General features: G+C 41.7%; 1 non-coding gene across 1 annotated transcript; it reads left to right on the forward strand.

The window, feature by feature from the left end:
* The first annotated feature begins 8,858 nt into the window (after nucleotides 1-8,858).
* On the forward strand, nucleotides 8,859-8,965 carry LOC114115476 (U6 spliceosomal RNA). Its single transcript, XR_003589813.1, has one exon. It is a non-coding gene; the product is annotated as a U6 spliceosomal RNA (small nuclear RNA).
* Nucleotides 8,966-9,407: the final 442 nt, after the last annotated feature.

The raw sequence follows: 9,407 nt of genomic DNA on the forward strand, positions 1-9,407 counted from the left end.
TTAAACTACCTCAGTTAATACATGGGCTTCCCTGATCGCTCAGCGAAAGAATCTGCCTGCAATGCAAGAGAGACAGGAGACATAGCTTCAATCCCTTGGTCAGGAAGATCCCCTGAAGGAGTGCATGGCAACCCATCCCAGTGTTCTTGCCTGGAGAATCGCATGGACAGAGAAATCTGGTGGACTACAGTCTAAAGGATCACAAAGAGTTGGACAAGACTGAAGCGACTAATCATGCCCACAGAGTTAATATACAGGACATGTCAAATAACTTAAATTTTCTAATCTTGTATAATTAACGTTTTTCTTATTGATAAATGGTTAAAAAGCATCTTGTGCCTGAAAATTGACAAAGCATATAATTGGGTTGCTAAGATAATACTATACTTTGCTGTCAATCATAATCTCTCAAATACTCCCATATTGGGCCAAGGCAATAAATCATTTATGAAAAAATATGTGGATATAAGATTCAAAGTCTTCCCTGGTGGCTCAGATGGTAATGAATGCAGGAGACCAGGGTTCAACCCCTGGGTCAGGAGGATGCCCTGAAGAAGGGAATGGCAACCCACTCCAGTATTCTTGCCTGAAGAATTCCATGGACAGAGGAGCCTGGCAGCTACAGGCCATGGGGTCACAAAGAGTTGGACATGACTGAGCGATTCAAAGAAGTAACTTCCTTGTTCAAGTTTGGACATGAGCGTTTCTTTTATTTGTTTGGTCCTATTCGAAAATTAATCCAATACACTACTATTCAGTGATGGATTTCTCATACTGAAGCATTCTTTCTCACAACTTGATAACCTTGAGTCATAGTAACTACAGTATTTAATGAGAAAATTATTGAGTTCATGCAATAATAAAGGCAACTTGATTTACAAAGAATTATGAAAAATAACACTAGAAGAATTGGAGATAACAGACATAGAGATGTTTTCCTCTAATGGGGAGTAGAGAAATAGTCCACAGTTGAACTAGGAGTGGGGTCCAGTGTAAAAGATTTTTCAGATAGGAAATACTAATGACTTTGCAGATGGGAATAACCAACTAGAGCAGAGAAGGGTTTACAGTTGCTAAAGTGATGTCCGTGAATAGATGACTGGGGTCAGGAGATAAACTACAAGAGGAAGGTGGCCTTAGAGTGAGGGTAGACAATACATCTTCAGTAACAAGAGGGGAGGTGGAGGATGTGGAGACCTTTTGGTATGTGGTGGTGGTGGTGAGTGTGTGTGGAAGTTCTCCTCTAACTGCTTTTATTTTCTCCATTAAGTAGGAAAGCAAGATATCAGTTGGAAGTAAGAACTGGGAAAAGAGGTTTGAAGAAAGTGGAGAAGTCGTGAAAACAGATATCTTAGAGTGGAGCTGGGAAATTCAATGAACCAGGAAAATGTAGTTCTAGGCATCAATTTCAGACGCAAAAACGTGAGGAGGAATAAGACTGTCTTCTTCTTTGTCCCTTCTTAAGAGCCTGGAAGCATTTCCTTGAAGCTCCCAGCCAGGTGCCTATGAGTAAGAATTAACATCAGGCCTGGAGCTCCACAGAGATTTAGACCTACCTGGGATCTTCCTTCTCACAACACTGTTTCCTTGGCAACTGTCACGTTAAGCTAGAGAGGAATGCTTTGTGCTGGAAGCTATCTGCCTGTTTCCTGTGAAATCCCCGGTCTATGGAATGGCGCCGGCAGAGGGAAAGCTCTAAGCTGGCATCCAGAGAGAAACTGGTGAGAAGCCAATCAAATGAATCCATGCACCTGGAACTTCCTATACGTGACCCAGGTAGATTACAGGGGCCAAGAGGCTGTGTGTATTGGTAGTCCCTCAACTTGTGGATAGCGTGAAGGTACTGTGCACTTGGGGCTTCCCTGGTGGCTCAGAGGTTAAGGCGTCTGCCTGCAAGGCGGGAGACCTGGGTTCAGTCCCTGGGTCGGGAAGATCCTCTGGAGAAGGAAATGGCAACCCACTCCAGTATTCTTGCCTGGAGAATCCCATGGACGGAGGAACCTGGTAGGTTACAGTCCACGGGGTCACAAAGAGTCGGACACGACTGCGTGACTTCACTTTCACTTTCACTGTGCACTCAACACTCCTCTCTTCATCTCTCTGTAAAGTTAAAAAAAAAAAAGAAGTATTAGAATAAAGTCTACTGTATGAGTTTGATTGACAGTCAAAACCCAAGCATACTGCTGATATGGGAAAGCATGGCATTTGAACAGATTGACATTTGAATCCTTGGCTCGATTTGTGTCTTCCTGTGTCATGGCCAGAATTGGCTCACAGACCCATTTACTGGCAAACCGATTAACGGCAAAGGAAACGAGACCACAGTGATTGCATGGACTAATTGCAACTCACCCTGGGGTGTGTGGGTAAGTGGGGAATGCTTCTCTGAGAGCCCACAGCTTTGTATGCGTGGGACATACTGAACACAACAAAGGTTATGTTAAGAAGAAGGAAAGAGAGGTACCAAGGGCTGGCAGTGAAAGGAGGTTGGGTAGGCAATACGTTGCCTCTGTTGTGTGTATTTAAGACATACACACTATCAGGGTAAAACTGAATTTTCTCTCAGGTCTCTGTAACTGTTTGCTGAGATGGGGATTAGTGTCAAAAATCCTACTGAAAAGTTGGCTATTTCATGTTAGGCATGAATTATATCACAGACCAGATATGTAACTCAAGCACCAAACCCACTCTTCTCATTATTTCATATAATGGTCACACTTATATGAAATTCTTATGTTATGGCTTTAAAAATATTCTGAATGCTAAGCCCTATCAAATGATCTCTATTTAATGTATTTTTTTGTGATTGTCATGCATAAAGTACTGCAAAGTTACCAATGTCTGAAGATTAATTGAAAAATTCATTACAGTATCAGTTATCTTCCTAAATTTACTTTTTACTCATTGGTTTTGATGGGGCCCAGTGTAGGGCCTCGATGGCATATTGCTGATTTTGAATTAAAGTTATTTAAGAAATGGTCAACATAAGGAGGGTACTATGAGAGACGTTTTCTGTCTCCCTGAAATAGGAATTAAATCTCTCCTGTGAAAGGTGCCCCCTGGCCCCCACCCCACATCTGGAAGTAGAAGGACACCCCTAATAGTCAGAGACAGGGAATGAGGGCTGAGAGGCCTGTATTACAAATACGTTACTTCTTCAGTTTTCTACCGTAAGCCCCAATTCTATTTAGATCCTTTGCTAATTGAGCATCCCAAACCTCAATTTATTTGTCTTGACAATTCCTCTCAAATTTATAGTTTTTGTCTAAAAAGTATAAAAGCTGCCCACTTTGGCCACTTCCTTTTGTCCCATTTCTATGAAACCTCTTTCTGCACAAATTAAAAAAAATTTTTTTTCTCCTCTTAATCTGTCCTGTGTCCATTTTATTACTAGTCTAGCAGCAAGAACACAAGGGGGGTACAGGGTGGGGGAGATTTCCCCCTTCATGACAGTTCTTTTTTAGCAAGCAGTAATTCACCTGCAGAATGAGTTCATTAGAAACATTGTGTTCCACAGCTGGTGGGCACTAGTCTCAACTTGTTTTCCCGTTTATCCTACACGTGTAATGGAGGTGAGCAAACAGATTCAATACTTAAAAAGAATATAAAGAATAGGCAGAAAGTGAAAGTGAAGTTACTCAGCCATGTCCGACTCTTCGCAACCACATGGACTGCAGCCTACCAGACTCCTCCATCCATGGGATTCTCCAGGCAAGAGTACTGGAGTGGGGTGCCATGTCCTTCTCCAGGGGATCTTCCCAACCCAGGGATCAAACCCAAGTCTCCCACATTGCAGGCAGATTCTTTACCACCTGAGCCAGCAGGGAAGCCCAAAGAATAGGCAGACTTAAGTACAAACCCTTGCATCTGTACTTTCAAATGTCTGCATGTCTACATCAGCTCAGGTTACCAAAACAAAATACCACAGACTAGCTGATGTAAGCAACAGAATTTTATTTTTTCACTTCTGGAAGCCAAGAAATCGAAAATCAATGTGCCATAAAGGTAGGTTTCCCTCTGAGGCTCTTTCTCTTAGCTTGTAGGCAGCTGCCACCATCCTGACTTGGTCTACACATGAAGAGAAGGAGAGGAAAAGGAAGAGGGAAGGAGAGAAAGAAAGAGAGAGGGAGAGAGAGAAAGCCTCTTTGGTGTCTCTTCTTATAAGGGCACTAATCCCATCATGGGGCCACACCCTCACAATCACCACTAGACCACTCAATTGTGTCTGACTCTTTGAAACCACAGGGACTGTAGTCTGCCTGGAGGAGGGCAGACTGGAAGATCCCCTGCAGGAGGGCATGGCAAACCCCTCCAGTATTCTTGCTTGGAGAATTCCATGGACAGAGGAGCCTGGCAGGCTATAGTCCGTGGGGTTGCACAGAGTTGGACACGACTGAAGCGACTAAGCAGCAGCAGCAGGCATACAATTGCTTGGTTTTATGCATAACTTACATGGAACATTCATTATTTTTCCTTCAAAAGGCCTTTTTCTTCCAAAATGTTCAAAGGAATGCCCTTTTAAGTAGCTAATTAACCTGTGCATTTTGTGAAATTAATAGTAATTTTTCTTATATTATCCACTAGTGCTTATTCATGATAAATCTGTTTTGATTATAATGAGTATTTTCCTCTGATTAAGTATTTAATATTTGTTAATACAGAGATATTGATAAATAATTTCCCATCTTAGTTAAGGAGTAATGTGGACCTTTATGGTTCATTTGTGTTTGCTGTCCACTAACTTTACCTTCTTGAATCAAAAAGTTCTCTATGGGCTAAAATGCCATTTAATAAACTTAAGCACTCCTTGATTTTTTAAAACATTTGTTCTCAGAGTTTCCTTCTTTTTGAGTTTTTAAGTTTTCTCTTGTGTATGTGTGTGTGTGTGTGACGTGTTGGAGAAAGATAAACCATTTGGGAGGGAACAATAAACTCACTTTCAAATGATTTTAAAAACAATAAAAATTTCAAGTAGTCATAAGAAACAGACATAAATCATCTAATCTACCGTCTCAGAAAGTAAACAGCTGCTTAAAGTCAAACTTATGGCTTCAGGGACTTCAAAGCCAAAAGCTCCTGCTACACTAATTGCAAAATTTTCATCGAATACCCAAGGAATTGGAAAAGATCCTAATGGCTATTTTATCTCCATTAAAGGCAACTGGATACACAGGCCATTAACAGTAGGCTCAGTTTCTATGATTGTGCCCAAGCACAGTTAAGCTTTTAGACAAACTTTGAAAGACCCTGAGTTACCATTAATGTGTAGAGTAGGAAAACTTTTCATTACCCTGTTAGGTTTGTTTAATGAATGGGGTCTGCGAATTTGACTGACAAAAGACAGGGCAATAGGAGAGGAAAAAGATATAAATGTGTTTGTTTTGAGGAGTTTCGGGCCCTGCTGCATGGCATGTGGGCTCTTCATTTCCTGATCAGAGATGAAACCCGTGCTCCCTGAGTTGGGAGGGTACAGTCTTAACCACTGGACCACTAGGGAAGTCCCTAAATTTACTGGGTTTTTTATGTGCACAGGACAAAAAAAAGTTAAAGTGGCTAGACTTGGGGACTTATATACCATTTTTAACAAAGGAAAGGGCATTTGAAGTTCAAAGGAAGACAAATTATGGAGAAGTGACTAGGAAATTTATAGAAGAACTAGTGAAAGGTGCTGGGAAAGACTGAAGGCAGAAAGAGCAGCAGCAGAGGATAAGATGGTTAGATAGCATCATTGACTCAATGGACATGAACTTGAGCAAACTCCGGGAGATAGCGGAGGACAGGGAACCCTAGCGTGCTGCAGTCCATGGGATTGCAAAGAGATGGACCCACTTAGTGACTGACCACTACCAACAATAACAAATGGAAGACAGTGTTATTTTAGTAAAGTCTGTTTATGTAAACTCATCACAGTGCTGACTCCCAGTCTCTGATGATAAGAATGCTCTTCTCTTCCCAGTACAGTGGGAAATGTAAAGCTTGCTATACATTTTATTATTTTACTATATACCATCCTAAAGGGAAATGTATAGCTTGCTTTCAGGCAGATAAGGGGAAGGCAGAGAACTTCCCTGTAGCTGTTGATTCTCAATTGCCTTCAGCTCAAAATAATCCTTGTGCCAAAGTGGCATCCTTGGCGGGTGGCGGGCAGGGGGTGCATCCTGATGCTTTTCAAATGCTCACCTATTTTCAGAGTGGAAGATTTCTGTGGAAGAAGGAAGCAATTGCTTCCCAGCTCCTTAAATTGGATTTTGAAGACACTGTCTCCTCTCAATCTCCACTGGGAGTCAGCAGGTCTATAAAGCAAGTGAATCAACTTAAATTTCTAAATTTTGTTTCTCACTGCAAGAGCTTTTGTGTTGTCTAAGACCCCCAAAATACAAAAAATTATTCCAAATTACAGAAAGGCCACATTAAATCTCTCAGGTTGCTCTGTTTTTCACCGGCTGCGTCCTTTTCTTCCTTCCCTTCTATTTCTTCATCCCATTCTAGCACAGCCTCATCTGTTTGAGTATTTCTCTTCACTTTCTTCCTCTAGATTCTTTATTAATGCACATGCTTTCCTACCTACAGTACAGTGTAGAAAATTCCTGTGGTACTTTACAACTGTAAGCACCAGGATGTCTATTTCCCACTTTCATTTTTCATCTTCTTTTAATGTTCCTGTGTTACATGTAGAAACCCAATAATATAGCCATTCTGGTATGGCGAGATTTCCTTGTCTTCTGATTTAATCTTCATGCCTGGTGGTGTGCTGGAGCTGCTTGCTAATTTTTCAGGGATTTTGTGAACTGGTTTTTAAACATGGCTATTACTAAAAATTGACTTATATAAACTTGCAATTAAATAAATTATGCTAAAAACATAGGTAATAAGTACTCCAAACTCAACCCAACACTTAGTAATTATTTTACTATACTATTATCTGTGCTCTTGAGGATGTTTATGCTGATTCTATCTATCTGTATGGGACTTGCCCAGTGGCTCAGTGGTAAAGAATCTGCCTGCAATGCAGGAGACCCGGGTTCAATCCCTGGGCCAGGAAGATCACCTGAAGGGGGCATGGCAACCCACTCCGGTATTCTTGCCTGGAGAATTCCATGGACAGAGGAGCCTGGTGGGCTATGGTCCATGCAGTTGCAGAGTCGGGCACAACTGAAGTGACTGAGAACGCACTCACATACATCAATCAGCATGGAGGCAACACTGTATATGGTGTGCTACTGCCTACCTCTTTCCAACTCCGTATTTAGTGATGTCAGGGCAAAAGCCACAATTTAGAGTTTAATCTCCCTAGAAAGCCTGTTATTAGACATTTGCCAGCACACCACTGCTCTAAGCCTATAAAAATCTGCTTGATCATTTATTAAGTTTTAATGACCAAATCCTAACTTTTGAGGTGCTCAACATCATTCTTCTTTCTTCCAGTTTCAAGATTGGTGCAATCAGTTCATAGGAAGGTTTCTACCAAGTCATATGCTTTGTCCTTTCAACCTTGGCTAAACAGGATAATTTTATCTTTGGTTTAGACAACAGAAGTTGGCTAACAGAAGATCAACGTCTGTCTCATTGAGTAGGTGAGCTTCTTCCCTTGAGTCAGCTCTAAGTTTTCTATTTCATTTGTTGCACACAAGCACCACGAAACTCTCTGAATCTCTGTCAGTTGTACCGTAATCAAGTGTAGTAGTTGTTGCAGCTTTTCAATTACAGTCATCTGCATACTTAGCATAGTTTAGTTTCTAAACTCATGTCCACTATTCTTTTATCATCTCTACCAATTCACTCTCTCTCTCTGTTTTTTAAATACAGTTGTTTTTTAAAAAAATATTTATTTATTTATTTGGCTGCACTGGGTCTCAGTTGTGGCCCTTGGGATCTTTGGTCTTGGTGTTAGGACCAAACAGGCGCCATGACAGGCTTCAGGGGGCCAAGGTAGGCCTAAGTCTCCTTTACAGAGGGGCTGAGTTATTGCCAAGGAGGAGCTGAGATCATCCTCCGCCGGCGCCAGGACTCGACCAGTCAGTATACTCCCTGTAGCCTGGTTCAAGCTTATCAGGACGAGGATGAAAACCCCCTGAGAAAGCCCATGCGTGAGAAAATCTAGCCAATTAGTAGATGCTAAGGAACCCTTACAACCAATTGGCCCCTGCCAACTCCGTCTTTGTCTTAAACCTATAAACACTGATGTAATTCAGGGCTCGGGGCCCTTGCTCCACTCCACTGCGCTGGATGTGACTTGGGCCCTGGCTCGAGCTAGCAATAAATTCCCTTTTTGCATTTGCATTGCCGTGGATGTCTTGTTTTCTCAGTTGTGGGGACTTGGACTGCGGGCATAACACTTGGTTGCATGTATGATCTTTAGTTGCGGCATGTGGGATCTAGGTAGATTTCCCTACCTAGAGGGCTTCCCAGGTGGCTCAGCAATAAAAAAATCCGCCTGCCAATGCAGGGGATACAGGAGACACAGGTTTGATCTCTGAGTCAGGAAGATCACCTGGAGAAAGAAATGACAACCCACTCCAGTATTCTTGCCTGGAAAATCTCATGAAAAGAGGAGCCTGGCAGGCTACAGTCCATGGGGTTGCAGAGTCAGACACCACTGAGCAACTGAGCACACACAGGATCTAGTTCCTTGACCAGAGATCCAACCCGGGCCCCCTGCATTTAGGAGTGTGGAGTCTTAGCCACTGGAACACCAAGGAAGTCTCCCAATTCACTCTCTGAAGATACTTGTCAACACAGCTATTTCCATTTGAAGGAGACTCTGATTTAACCGAGAAGAAAACTAATGTATTTTTTTTTTTAATTTCCTGCCAGAACGGTACATCGTTTTCTGAGGCTTTTAAGAATTCTGCAATTTAGTGCTCGCTTCGGCAGCACATATACTAAAATTGGAATGATACAGAGAAGATTAGCATGGCCCCTGCACAAGGATGACACGCAAATTCATGAAGTGTTCTATATTTTTATGAGAAAAAAAAAAGAATTCTGCAATTTAGAATTATTCCGTTTGTTATTGTCCAGGCTTTCTCCTTTTCTTTGGAGGCTAGATTTCAAATGTTGGAAAACAATGACATCAAGATAATCTCAATAATCTAAAGAGTACTATAGGAATTAAAATTGTAAATTACCAACATCAGAATGTTTCCAGATGTGGTAGAGACAATCTGAGAACAGGAGATTCCAATCCCTCGGGCAGGAAAAAGAAGCAAAAAGAAAAAGATAGGACAGGGCGGCAGATGGCAAATTCCTATGGCTTCCCACTTTTGCCTACAATTGGCTTTAAAAAAATAATAAAATAAATAGCTCAGAGGTGGTTTAAAAGTTGTGCTGTTTTATTTTTAGGTAACTGAGAAATTGCCTCAAAGACTATGCCACTGTCCTGGTTCTATGGAGCTTCCTTATGGAAC

Source organism: Ovis aries, chromosome 6 (genome assembly GCF_016772045.2).
Source record: "Ovis aries strain OAR_USU_Benz2616 breed Rambouillet chromosome 6, ARS-UI_Ramb_v3.0, whole genome shotgun sequence".
NCBI classification, from domain to species: Eukaryota; Metazoa; Chordata; class Mammalia; order Artiodactyla; family Bovidae; genus Ovis; species Ovis aries.